Source organism: Mycteria americana, chromosome 1, assembly GCF_035582795.1.
Source record: "Mycteria americana isolate JAX WOST 10 ecotype Jacksonville Zoo and Gardens chromosome 1, USCA_MyAme_1.0, whole genome shotgun sequence".
NCBI lineage: Eukaryota > Metazoa > Chordata > Aves > Ciconiiformes > Ciconiidae > Mycteria > Mycteria americana.
Window position 1 is genome coordinate 171594284 of NC_134365.1, and position 14830 is coordinate 171609113.

The window sequence follows — 14830 nt, forward strand, 5'->3', positions numbered from 1 at the left end:
ACCTATACGATTCTGTGATTCTGTGATTCTGTGATGGTAAAAATAAAATATGAATATTTACAAGTAGAAGAGGAAAGGACTTAGTAAAGTGTAAATGCTGCTTGAGTAAGACAAACATCTCAGGAAATGTGATTCAGATGCCTTAACACAGGCATCTAGTTTCATTGTAATGACATCCCTTGTGTCTTGTTTTCAGCTGGATAGAGTTAATTTTCTTCCTAGTAGCTGGTATAGTGCTGTGTTTTGGATTTAGCATGAGAATAATGTGATAACACACTGGTGTTTTAGTTGTTGCTAAGCAGTGGTTATACTAAGTCAAGGACTTTTCAGCTTCCCATATTCTGCCAGACAGGAGGTGCAAAAGAAGCTGGGAAGGAGCATATCCAGGACAACTGACCCAAACTGGCCAAAGGGATATTCCATGCCATATAATGTGATGCTCAGTATATAAACTGGGGGGAGCTGGCCGCAGGGCAGCGACGTCTGCTCAGGGATTGGCTGGGTGTCAGTTAGTGGGTGGTTAGCAATTGTATCACTTGTTTTTCCCTGTTTTTTATTCTTCCCTCTTGTTGTTTACCTTTTCATTACATTATTATTATTATTATTATTATTATTATTATTATTATATTTTATTTCCATTATTAAACTGTTCTTGTGTCAGCCCATGAGTTTTCTTACTTTTGCTCTTCCGATTCTCTCCCCCATCCCACCGGGGGGTAGGGTGAGCAAGCAGCTCTGTAGTAATGAATTGCTGACTGAGGCTAAACCACGACAGCCCTTTTTGGTGCCCAACATGGGGCTTGAAGGGTTTGAGATTAACCAGAGTGTATTAAGGAATTTATATCTGTTAACAGTTGTGGGTCATAATATTGATTCATCTGTTCTTGATAGTAGTTTATCTGATCCACACCATGCTCATTTTTTGCTGTACATGTTAAAGTTCTGTGTTGGTTTTTGCAGTTTGCTGTGCTCTGCAGTGATTAGTGATGTTTTGCCTGCGAGAGCTGTTATTAAAACACAGGCCTTGAGTTTAATCTCTTATTTGAGTTGTGTACTGAAGCCATTACTGTACGTCTGGTACCACCTCGTGGAAACAATTAGCAATTATACTTCTTCCTCTGAGCAGTTTTTTATGGAGGAAATACAGAATGGCACTTTCACTACCCTCTTCTAGGATGTTTCCTCCTTCATTACAATAACTTTTCAGTATCTTGAACATCCTTCGGTAGTTAGGGTACACCTATTGGTATTGCTTGGGAATATTGTTTCAGTTTTGTCTAAGGTTAATAAGCAATTTAAGAATATCATCCAGAGATCTGCCCCAAGGCCAGATAGATATGAGTAGCAGGGTGTGTGGGATAATATGGGCAAGTACCTAGGACAGTAAGCACCTCCAATGTTTTGGAACTTCACCCCTGAACAGGTGCAGAATCCTGAAAAACTAGTAAAGTATTTGGAAAAAGTATGTTGTCACCCTGGCAACTCCAAAGAGACACAAATCACTGCAATGTGCTGGGGTCTGGCCCATGCCTACCAAGCCCTGTTCAACATTATTCAGAACCCTCAAGGGGAAGAGAAGGTCTCTGGATCTGGTGACAAAATGACAGGCACCATGGCTACTCCAGCCCCCGTGACAGGCACTGCAGTTACTCCAACCCTGGTGACAGGCACTGTGGCTACTCCAGCCCTCCTAACAGGCACTGTAGCTGAACCAGAGAACCAACCCATGCTGGTATCACTTGCCCCTATACACAAGAAGAACGACACAAGAAAATGAGCTCGTTTAGTAAGGGATGAAGATGAACCATGGCCATCTCAAGAACAGGAGGAGGACGAGGCAGAACCCATGACTAAGATGGTAACCACCTGATCCCTACCCCTGAGTGAGCTGTGAGATATGCGAAAAGATTTCAGCCGTCATCCAGGCGAGCACGTTGCCACCTGGCTGCTCCAATGCTGGGATAACGGGGCCAGTAGCCTACAATTAGAGGGTAGGGAAGCCAAGCAGCTGGGATCCCTTTCTAGGGAAGCGGGCATTGACAAAGTGATTAGAAAGGGGCACAAGCCCTCAGCCTCTAGAGGTGACTCCTGTCAGGTGTGAAGGAAAAGTATCCCTTCAAGGAAGATGTTATACATCACACAGGCAAGTGGACCACCATGGAGAGAGGTATCCAGTACCTGAGGGAATTAGCCATGCTCGAGATGATTTATGATGACCTGAACAATGAGCCGTTATCCAAAGATCCAGATGAAGTCAGGTGCACATGGCCCATGTGGTGGAAGTTTGTATGGAGTGCACCATCGTCACTCTCACGGAAGTACACTAAAACTAACTCAAACAACGGACAAGCTCAAACAACTTTGTTTCACAAAACAGCCAGAACCACATGACAGAAACCAATGAGAAACAGGGGTAAACCAAAATCAACCAACACTGTGATAACATTTAACACATAACAGGTTGGAGGGTATTGTTACTACACATCAATACACACAAGAATTATGATCCAAAGTGCGCACACACTCACTCACAAAGGGGAAACTCTCTCCCTCTCAGATTATACCCAGAAGATATAATCGCTCCACTGGGGGTGGGGGAGCAGACCTGAGGGTTCACTCAAGGATACATCCAGAAGGAATCACTCACCAAAGGAAGTGAGGGCACTCAGTGCTGGGAAGTTTCCTCAGACGGCGTCCCAACCCGAGGGGAGAGGTCCCGAACACAGGCCTGCTGCTCCAAGAAGACCACGCTCAAAGGGGGTCTCCGGCGGTGCCCCATTTATACCCTGGGTTGGATCTGAGCTGTGATCATAACTGGTCATGATCTAGAAGCTTCTCCAAGCCAAGGCGCCTCACTGCCTGTGGACCCTTTCTTGTGACCAAGGGGTCCTGCTTCTTCTGCTCCCCCTGCCGAGGTGAGTATGTGCCTGGGGGCACTGCAGAGCATAAAAGGTGTGAAAATGAGGTGACCGCCATGTTAAAAGCCCCAATCTTTATCGGGGCGGGGGGAGGGGGGCAGAGCGTACCTGTCACACAATCCACCCTGTGACCACAGTCATGATCCAACCATTTTCTTTGGAGTGGTGGTACAGTCACCTCTTACCTCCAAAGTTAAAAGGGGGCACAGTGCTGGTGAATTTAACACCCACTGTGGATCATCATTCTTTAAGTGTCTTTCAGCTCTTGCAAGGTATCATTAGCAACCAACCAGTCACCCCACAATCAACTGTTGACCATGTAACAATATCCAGCATTATAGAAACAATTAAGAATAGCAATGGGTGAACATATGAGCACCATCCTGGGGTTGTATTGGGACATCTAACATATGGATAGGGTTCAAGGGGGGGATGTCAATTGCATGGGTCGGTTTTAGGGGCATGTTGGTGTCACAAGTGGGATTCAGGGTAGCATTAGTTTCAGGGGTGGGTTTTAAGGGAGTGTACTTCACAGTGCACACAGATTTCATTATGGTGCTCTTAATGCATCTTATAACACTACAAATTACAACAATCACAATTATGGTCATTATCAAAGATTGAAGGAGGCTAGTTAGCCACCCCAACAAGGAAAACTCAAACACATTAAAAACTTTCCCCAACCAATTAGTCCCTAGTGCAGTAGAATTTCTCTTGTGTCTTTAGCTATCTTCTTCATCTTATTAATCTGTTCTTGTAGTGGCACCGAAACATTTGGGATGTGGAACCAACAGTCGTCTACCGATAGTCAGCGTCCTGCATATGCCTTTCTCTTTCAATAGGATTAAGTCTAACTTGGCTCAGTTTTGAATAGTCATCTTGCTTTTTTCTTGTAATTGATTGTTTAAGAAGCCTGTGTTGTTATGCATAGAGTTTATTAGTGCCTCTAGCTGTAGGCTCAGCTCTAGAATAGTGTCTGTTTTGCACTGGAGCGATCGCCGTTCCAAAGATTGACTCTGACCACCACCCAGTCCTCATTGGAGCATTTTTCCCCTCCTTCCGTACGTCCCCTGGCACGCAATGCCACCATTGTTGTGGTATGAGCCCTTCCCAGTAGATAGGACAGAGGGAAAGCACAACTAACGTGCAGGCCAGTTTTGGAATAGTTTGGTATAGCTGGGAATATAGGTGACCATCAGAGCACACCCACACTAAATTAGGAGGTGCAGAGACAAAAGATGTTCAGAATGAACCTGGAGTGGTGGTGAGAGAGTGACAATAGTGTCTTTTGTGGCAATTTAGAACAGAGGGATGTGAATAGCTGGTATTGCTGCATAAGCAGCCTTGTACGAAGGCTTCTTGGGCTGGTGGATACAGCCACAACAGGGGCATCTTATCTATACCCTTACTCCCAATTTCTGTTTGGCAGTCCCAGAGTGGAGATTCCCCTGTCGGGTGTACCTTATCTTTTGCCCCGTACCAACTAGGTGCATAGCTGTACCTGGCCCATGTGCAATTGAACAGGCAGTCGAATGAGTTGTTATTGCATGTGCTAGGGCATTTGTTATTGTCTCTGTCAGGATGTTTGATACACCAAGAAGCATTCAGTGGCTTGGTATACACTAGTGAGTGATTGTTAACGTCCCATAGAAAGCCGTGTTCAGTGCTGTTGATGCTCCACCTCGTGGTTTTATGGGTCGGTTGGAGAATGTAATTGCATTTGGCATCCCATACCGAATTAGCATTTATCGTGCCCAGTGACCAACTATAAATGATACGGGTATAGCCTACGTCCCCTGTGTTTTCCCAGAACTTCTAGCTATAATTGTTATATTGACCCCATGTTAATTCAAGGGCTAGTGGTATGTTGATGTCCTGTACAAAAATGGGTAAGGGGTCCTCCACTGACCTGGGGGTGGGTAAACAGACTGTTACCAATGTTAGGTTCATCATCCGTGCAAATCCCACCATCATCCTTGCCACTACGTTGCCATCCAGGTCCGAGTCATTTGCATTAGTTGCTGTTGCCATCAGTAGGAGCAACAGAGTGGTCCATCCCTCCATTGTCCTGTAAGAGACTACAAAAAAAAATGGGCTTCTGTCCTCTGGGACAGGGCTTTCGGGTTAGAATTCCGGTACTATCCACTAGGCACTGATAGGGTGGTTTTTTCCATTTTCATAGAGAGTCTCCCAAGCATACAGGCCTCTAGGTTTTGCTAGGGTCATGGGCACAATGCCAATGGAAGGTAGTTTCACCATGACATGCTGGCCTACGTGTGTTCTTAGTGGAAACTGGTCGTCTCTATTATCTGGTAGAGGGTCATTGCCCATTGGTGTCTTCTCAGGGCAGAATGCCCTGATTTTGGGGCTTCCATAACTCCCCCAATGGTTATTGATGATAAGGACTGCTTGTGTTTTCCAAATAGGTCACGAGACATCAGCATGCTTTTTAATCAGACCATTGGTCTGCTCAACGATCCCATTGGCCTGAGGATAATATGGCATATGGAACACCCACTTTATACCTTCCCCTCTAGCCCAATCTCAAACCACTGTGGCCATAAAATGTGCTCTGTTGTCACTTTGAATGCTCTCAGGGGTGGGTAAAACACTGAACCATTCATGCAATACTTACACCGTTTGGTCCCCGAAGGCAGCACCGACAGCTGTAGCTGCCGACAGCTCTAGCTACCGACAGCCCCGAAACCACTTCCACTCCTACCAGGATGAACTTCTTTCCACAGGATGGTTTTAATGGCCTGACGTAGGCAACCTGCCAAGTGCTCCAAAGGGTTTTGCCCTGTCTGATCTGCTGGGCCAGGGCTTGGTTCAGGTGGTTGGCTTTAAGCCTTATCAGCATTGTGGGCAGGCCGTGAGGACTGCTTTGCATGTTGCCGTAAACACTGGCCACCCCTGAGACCGGCACTCGTAATACAGATCCACCTTCCCAGAGTGGCTTCGTTTGACGTGTAGCCACTCAGCTAGCCATTCCCACTCTTCCCGTATGCTATCAACCACTCTGATTTGAGCTAACTGGTCAGCCTGTTGGTTCCACTTAGCAGCTGGAGTTCCACCTTTCACATGCCCTTTCACCCAACCCACTCTCAAGGGATGTGACCTGCCTATTTCCAACAGCCTCTGCCAATCTACAGCCCTCCAGACTCTAGTGTGACCCATTTCCCACCGATTGGATTCCCATTGGCATATCCAATTGGTGGCACCCCTGTAAGTTGCAAAAGAATTGGTGTAAATTGTGGAGGCACCCCCTTCCGCAGCTAATAAGAGAGCACGCAACTCCCCTACCTGAGCAGTACCTTCCCCCTCCTCTGTCATTGTTGTTCCACCGGCAATTTCTACTGCTGCTGCCTTATACTGACACTTCGGCCCCACTCGACATGCTGACGCATTGGTGAACCACACCCCCTGTGTGTCTGAATCTGGAGCTAGCTCGTGTGTCTCTTTAATTGGAGAGGGCTTATAAGGTAAGCTCAGCAGAGCTGGGTCAGGGTTTACAAGCTGTTGAAACTTGGAAGCTTTGGCAGGGCCTTCTTTTAATGGTGACAATTGACTGACTCCCTCCAAACAGGCATACCATTTTTGTATTGTGGCCTTCTGCACCACTCCCTCAGGAGGGTGCAACCCCTTAAGGACTGAATTTAATAGAGGGGAAGGGCCTCGCGCAATAATGTCCTGTGATGTACACAATCTCTCCGCCTCCTTAACTACCCTGGTGAGTGAGAGAAGCCCCTTCTCCCACTCCAAGTATTGTTATTTGGTTTCCTTGAATGAGGTGCAAGAAAACAATAGAGGTCTGGCTGGCCCTTGCGTCCCTTTTGGAATACAGGAGGATGCTCCACAATAGGAGGCATGCTCCACAAACCCCCATTCCACCCTCAGTGGGTCTCGTGGGTGTAGCGGGCCTAGTTTGTGGTAGGTTTTAAGTTTGTCCTTTAGGACGTTAAGGGCCTCCGTATGTCGAGGGGTCCAATCCCATTTCTTATTCTTTCAAAGCAAGTCATACAGAGAGCAGTCAATTACCAAATATCCTGGTATGTGTTTCTTCCAGTACCCCAATGTGTCCAATAGATGTTGCATTTCCATGTTGCTGTTTGGGGTCTGCCCCCCCTCAATGGCTGATACGACATCATTGGGTACTGTGATAGCTCCTGCTATCCACCAAGCCCCTAAGAATTTGATTTCCTGCCCAGGACCTTGGCATTTGGAAGGTGGAATATCTAACCCATTTTTCGTCAATAAGTTCCAAATAGTCTCGGCTACCTGTCCAACCTATCCCTTATTGTCTCCATCCACCAGGACATCATCTATGTATTGGTATATGTGAATGCCCGATGGCACTTTCACAGTGTCAAGGAGTGCAGCCAAGGTGTTATGAGCAATAGTGGGAGAGTGTTTGTATCCTTGCGGAAGCCGGTTGAAGGTGTACTGGGTCCCCTCCCAGGTAAAGGCAAATTGCGATTTGTCCTCCTCCCTTAGGGGAATCATGAAGAACATGTCTTTGACATCTAAGGCAGCCATCCATGGATGGGCTTCTGCTTGTACTGCAGTCACCACTGAGGTTATGCTTGGGACAGCAGCTGTTAGTGGTGGGGTATTGCTATTCAATTTCCAATAATCAATATTTAGTCGCCACTGGCCGTCGGGCTTGTGAACTGGCCAGAGTGGGGAGTTATAGGGAGAATAGGTGCACTGATTATTTGCCTTTTTTCAAGATGGTTGATGACTTCTGTGATACCCCGTTTCTCTGCACTTGACGGGATATTGGGAAACACGGGTGACTTTGGATGGTGGCAGAGCAGGAGCGGACTGCAAGGTCCTAATGAGAGTGGCTCCCACGCCATGGCTTCTGAAACTCCACAGGCTGCCATTTGGCAGGTGCCACCGCTTACCTGCTAAAATATCAAACCCCAATATGTTTCCCTCATAAGGGCTCAGAGCGACCTCCACAGCCATCATCTGCTTCTCCCCAGACAGCCAAAACTGGGTTTGGGCTAAAGGACACCTCTCTGCTGCACTCATTACCCCTATTATATTGATGACTTTTCTTGATGGTTTGATTCCTAGCTAGTCACCTTGCTGCTTGTTTAGAACACTAATTTGGGCCCCTGTGTTGATCAAAAACTCTAAACTTATCTGCTTTGGACCAATGGGAACATGTACATAGGGTTCCTTAGCGGCAGACCATTGACAGGAACTTACCAAGCAGGTTGGGTTGCCCGAACCCCAAACCATGACTTTTAGGTTTTTAGTTCACTTAATTCCCCTTGCAAAGATGTGAAAGGGTTAGGGTTCCACCTCCTGTCTTGGGGGGCAGGGGCAGTCACTGGCATCTCCTTTAAGTCCCTGGTCTTTCCCTCCAGCAATTTCACTAGCTTCTGCATATGCTTGGTGGCCTACCCACTTAACAGTGCTCGAGGTACCCCCAATGCTAACACCTTCCACCACAAGCCGTTCCGCTCCAGTCCGCCGGGCTGATCCAACTTGCTTCACAAGGGTTCAGGTTCCCTTGCGGGGCAGGGGGCATCCAGAACGAGGCTCGCAGCTGGATTGCCGGACCCTTCTGCTCCCGTCTGCATGACCACCTAGATCCATCCACCCCATTTCACGGCTGTGGGTGACTATACTATGCAGTGTTTTGGCCCATGTCAGCACATGCACAGGTGGATTGAGGGGGTTCTGTCGACTGCGTTCTATGGCTGTCTGAATTCTCTCTCTAAGGGACTGGACATGCATCTGGTAACCCCTTAATGAGAGGCCTGAGGTGGGTGGGATCTACTGGTGCAGCCACTGGTATACCTTGCTGCCCCCTCTCCATACATCGCCTGTATACAAACAGCCTTTTGTACCCTTTCTGCCAATTCTGACAATCCCCTTATCCGAATCATAATAGGCTCCCCTTATTCTTTGGGGTTTATACCACCAGCCCAGCAAGCCACCTGAGAAGTTATAGACTGGTTGCCAGCTGGCCCGTCACTTAGAAACACACCAGGTCCCCAAAACCCTCGAACCTCATCATCACTCAATAATATCCGATCACCTCCGGTAAGCAAAACATGCCACAAATATTCCATCTCCATCTCTCCCAGCTTGCTTGAAATTTTAACTTGCAAGTCATTGAGCTCAGGTCCTGTCCATGGGGTGATACAGACAGTAGTTCAGGGATTCCCACCCTGTGAGTTCGTATGCCTCTCGGTTTTGATAAGAGGTCTAACATCCCTTTCCTCTATCTCCTCTGTTTCATCAACGCTAGCTTCATCAGAATGTCCCCAGATGTTCCCATCCCAATCCTCGGGATTGTTCCTGCAATCAACTTCCGAATTTGGACAACACTGGGGGGCTTTTTCACTTGGGTTAACATAATCTCGGTCTTTCGTTCTAGTAAACACGTCCGCTCTTTCTCTTGTTGTAACTCTGCTTTTAAGCATTCAATCTCTAGTTGACTCTCAGAATTATCCTTTTCCACCTGCCTAAAATACTTGTAATGGTCCTGCGCTTGCATCAAGCAGGCACCCAGTATGGCACATGTGGTCCCTTTGCCTCTGCCATCTCTCTTGCTTCCACGGCATTTCTCTATCCTTTCTACAACAGACTCAGGTTCACACCACTTCTTCACCCATTCCACTCCTAAGGGAGAAGGGTCACAACCATGCCTCCATAACAATCCCTCCATCAATACCCTGCTTGCTGCACCAATTATAAATGTCATAGAGGTACACTGAAACTAACTCAAACGAGGAACAAGCTCAAACGACTTTCACAAAACAGCCAAAACCACACAACAGAAACCAATGAGAAACAAGGATAAACCAAAATCATCCAGCACTGCGATAACATTTAACACATAACAGGTTCGAGGTGCCAGTCGGGGTATTGTTACTACATGTCAGTACACACAAGAATGATGATCCAAAGTGCGCACACACTCCCTCACAAAGGGGAAAACTCTCTCTCTCTCGTGGGTACCCAGAAGATATAATCGCTTATCTGGGAATGGGGGGCCAGGCCCGAGGGCTCCCTCAAGGATATATCCAGAAGGAATCACTCACCAAAGGAGGTGAGGGCACTCAGTCCTGGGAAGTTTTCTCAGGCAGCATCCCAAGCCAAGGGGAGAGGTCCTGAACACAGGCCCGCTACTCCAAGAAGACCATGCTCAAAGGAGGTCTCCAACGGTGCCCCATTTATACCCTGGGTCGGATTGGAGCTGTGGTCATAACTGGTCATGATCTAGAAGTTTCCCTGAGCTAAGGTGCCTCATTGGCTGTGGACTCTTTCTTGTGACCAAGGGGTCCTGCTTCTTCTGCTTCCCGTGCCGAGGTGAGTATGTGCCTAGGGGCACGGCAGGGCATAAAAGGCATGAAAATTAGGTGATAGACATGTTAAAATCCCGCATCATTATTGGGGGGGAGGGGGAAGAGCGTACCTTTCACAGTTGCATGCAAACTCATTGGCAGTAATGACCTGGAAAGTTGGAGATGAATCAGTGGTGGATGAATTGGCTGGCCAACTCCAACAATATGAAGAAAGTCTCTCTTCCTCCCTGCAGACCTGTATCTCAGCTGTGGAGAAACTGCCGGACACACTAGCCAAGACACTATCCTGGGAGTTCCAGCAATTCAGAGAGGATATGTCCTGCTCCCTACCTGTACAGACCAGTATCTCAGTCATTAGGAGTAAGCGTCCCTCTGCTCAAGAGACAAAACATAGTGGATACACACCACGGGCTACCCTGTGGTTTTACCTGTGTGACCATGGAGATGATATGAGGAAGTGGGATGGAAAACCTACCTTGACCCTAGAGGCACAGGTATGTGAGTTGCAAGGAAAAACAATCACACAAGGGGGTTCTTCCAGGAAAATTGCTGCTCCAGTTTCCAGTGGGCAGTTCCCCAGACAGAGTAAAAGGGCAGATCTTACTTCCGATCTGTCGTGGTTTAGCCCCAGCCGGCAACTAAGCACCACGCAGCCACTCGTTCACTCCCCCACAGTGGGATGGGGGAGAGAATTGGAAGAGCAAAAGTAAGAAAACTTGAGGGTTGAGATAAAAACAGTTTAATAGGTAAAGCAAAAGCCGCGCACGCAAGCAAAGCGAAGAAAGGAATTAATTCACTACTTCCCATGGTCAGGCAGGTGTTCAGCCATCTCCAGGAAAGCAGGGCTCCATCACGCATAACAGTTACTTGGGAAGACAAACGCCATCACTCCAAATGTCCCCCCTTCCTTCTTTTCCCCAGCTTTATACAGTGAGCATGATGTCATGTGGTATGGAATAGCCCTTTGGCCAGTTTGGATCAACTATCCTGGCTGTGTCCCCTCCCAGCTTCTTCTGCACCTGGCAGAGCATGGGAAGCTGAAAAGTCCTTGACTAGTACAGCAGCAACTAAAACATCTCTGTATTATCAACACTGTTTTCAGCACAAATCCAAAACATAGCCCCATACCAGCCACTATAAAGAAAATTAACTCTGTCTCAGCTGAAACCAGGACACGATCTTAATACAGGGGCTTTTGATTCACATTTACAAGTGAGTAACGAATACTATGACCAGGACTAGAGGGGCCCTGCCTCCAGCCAGGTGGAGGAAAGGGACAACCAGGTTTACTGGACTGTGTGGATTCAATGGCCTGGCACATCAGTCCCACAGAAGTATAAAGCTCTTGTAGACACCAGTGCACAGTGTACCCTAATGCCATCAAGCTATATAGGGGCAGAACCCATCTGTATTTCTGGAGTGACAGGGGGATCCCAACAGCTAACTGTATTGGAGGCTGAAGTGAGCCTAACTGGGAATGAGTGGCAAAAGCACCCCATTGTGACTGGCCCAGAGGCCAGTCCGTGCATCCTTGGCACAGACTACCTCAGGAGAGGGTATTTCAAGGACCCAAAAGGGTACTGGTCGGTTTTTGGTATAGCTGCCTTGGAAGCAGAGGAAATTAAACAGCTGTCCGCCTTACCTGGTCTCTCAGAGGACCCTTCTGTAGTGGGGTTGTTGAGGGTCAAAGCACAGCAGGTGCCACACAGTGGCAATTGCTACCAGAGTGCACAGTGCACCGGAGGCAATATCGTACCAACCGAGACCCCCTGATTCCCATCCATAAACTGATTCATTGACTGGAGAGCCAAGGAGTGATCAGTAAGACTCGCTCACCTTTTAACAGCCATATACGGCCAGTGCAAAAGTCTAATGGAGAGTGGAAACTAACAATAGACTGTTGTGGCCTGAATGAATTCACGCTGCCGCCGAGTGCTGCCGTGCCGGACATGCGGGAACTTCAATATGAATTGGAGTCAAAAGCAGCCAAATGGTATGCTACAACTGATATCACTAATGTGTTCTTCTCAATGCCTTTGGCAGCAGAGTGCAGGCCACAGTTTGCTTTCACTTGGAGGGGTTTCCAGTACACTTGGAATTGACTGCCCTAAGGGTGGAAACACAGCCCTACCATTTGCCATGGACTGATGCAGGCTGCACTGGAAAAGGGTGAAGTTCCAGAACATCTGCAATGCATTGATGACATCATCATGAGGGGCAATACAGCAGAAGAAGTTTTGAGAAAGGGAAGAAAATAGTCCAAAGCTTTCTGAAGGCCGGTTTTAAAGAAAGGTAAGATGAAATAAAAAAAGGTAAGGTCAAGGGACCTGCACAGAAGATCCAGTTTTTAGGAATAAAATGGCAAGATGGACGTCGTCAGATCCCAATGGAAGTGATTAACAAAATAACAGCCATGTCTCCACCAAGTAGCAAAAAGGAAACACAAGCTTTCTTAGGCATTGTGGGTTTTTGGAGAATGCATATCCCAAATTACAGTCTGATTGTAAGCCCTCTCTATCAAGTGACCCGGAAGAAGAATGATTTCAAATGGGGCCCTGAGCAACGACAAGCCTTTGAACAAATTAAACGGGAGATAGTTCATGCAGTAGCCCTTGGGCCAGTCTGGGCAGGGAATGATGTAAAAAATGTTCTCTACACCACAGCCACGGTGAATGGCCCTACCTGGAGCCTCTGGGAGAAAGCACCAGGAGAGACTTGAGGTCGACCCCTGGGGTTTTGGAGTCGGGAATACAGAGGATCCGAGGCCTGCTAGACTCCAACTGAAAAAGAGATAATGGCAGCATATGAAGGGGTTCAAGCTGCTTCGGAAGTGGTTGGTACGGAAGAAGAGCTCCTCCTGGCACCCCGACTGCTGGTGCTGGGCTGGATGTTCAAAGTGAGGGTGCTCTCTACACATCATGCAACTGATGCTACATGGAGTAAGTGGGTTGCACTGATCACACAGCAGGCTCGAATAGGAAACCCCCATCACCCAGAAAAGTTGGAATTAATCATGGACTGGCCAGAAGGCAAAAACTGTGGAATATCACCAGAGGAGGAGTTGACACGTGCTGAACAGGCCCCACTGTACAATAAACTACCAGAAAATGAGAAGCAATATGCCCTGGTCACTGATGGGTCCTATTGTCTTGTGGGAAAGTGTCAGAGGTGGAAGGCTGCTGTATGGAGTCCTGCACCACAAGTCTCAGAAACTGCTGAAGGAGAAGGGGAATCAAGTCACTTTGCAGAGGTGAAAGCCATCCAGCTGGCTTTAGGCATTGCTGAACGAGAAAAATGGCCAGTGCTCTATACTGACTCATGGATGGTGGCAAATGCCCTGTGGGGGTGGTTACAGCAATGGAAGCAGAGCAACTGGCAGCACAGAGGCAAACCCATCTGGGCTGCAGCATTGTGGCAAGATACTGCTTCCCAGTTAGAGAACCTGGTTGTAAAGGTACGTCACATAGATGCTCTCGTACCCAAGAGTTGGGCCACTGAAGAACATCAAAACAACCAGCAGTGGATCAGGCTGCTCAGATTGAAGTGGATCTGGACTGGCAACATAAGGGTGAATTATTTATAGCTTGGTGGGCCCATGACACCTCAGACCGTCAAGGAAGAGATGTAACATATAGATGGGCTCGTGATGGAGAGGTGGACTTGACCATGGACACTATTGCACAGGTTATCCATGAATGTCAAACATGCGCTGCAGTCAAACAAGCCAGGTGGTTAAAGCCTCTGTGGTATGGAGGGCGATGGCTGAAATATAAATATGGGGAGACCTGGCAGATTGATTATATCATACCCCCACAAACCCGCCAAGGCAAGCGCTATGTGCTTACAATGGTGGAAGCAACCGCCAGATGGCTGGAAACGTATCCTGTGCCCCATGCCACTGCCCAGAACACTATTCTGGGCCTTGAAAAGCAAGTCCTATGGCAACATGGCACCCCAGAAAGAATTGAGGCAGAAAATGGGACTCATTTCTGAAACAACCTCCTAGACACCTGGGCCAAACAGCATGGCATTGAGTGGGTATATCACATCCCCTATCATGCGTCAGCCTCCAGGAAAATCAAACAATACAATGGACTGTTAAAGACTACACTGCGAGCAATGGGTGGTGGGACAGTCAAACATTGGGATACGCATTTAGCAGAAGCCACCTAGTTAGTCAACACTAGGGGATCTGCCAATCGAGCTGGCCCTGCCCAATCAAAACTTTTATGTACTGTAGAGGGGATAAAATCCCTGTAGTGCATATAAAAATCATGCTGGGGAAGACAGTCTGGGTTACTCCTGCCTCAGGCAAAGGCAAACCCATTTGTGGTACTGTGTTTTCTCAAGGATTCCCTCAAGGTACTTGATGGGTGATGTGGAAGGATGAGGAAATCTGCTGTGTACCTCAAGAGGATTTGATTTTGGGTGAGAATAGCCAATTATTTGAACTGTATGATAATAATTGTTACGTAATAGAGTATATCATTACTAATCTAGTTTCTATAAGCCATATCAAGGGTATTACAGTAAGAATCACCCAGATTAATGAAGAATGAACTTTGATGAAACCAAGAGAAGTGC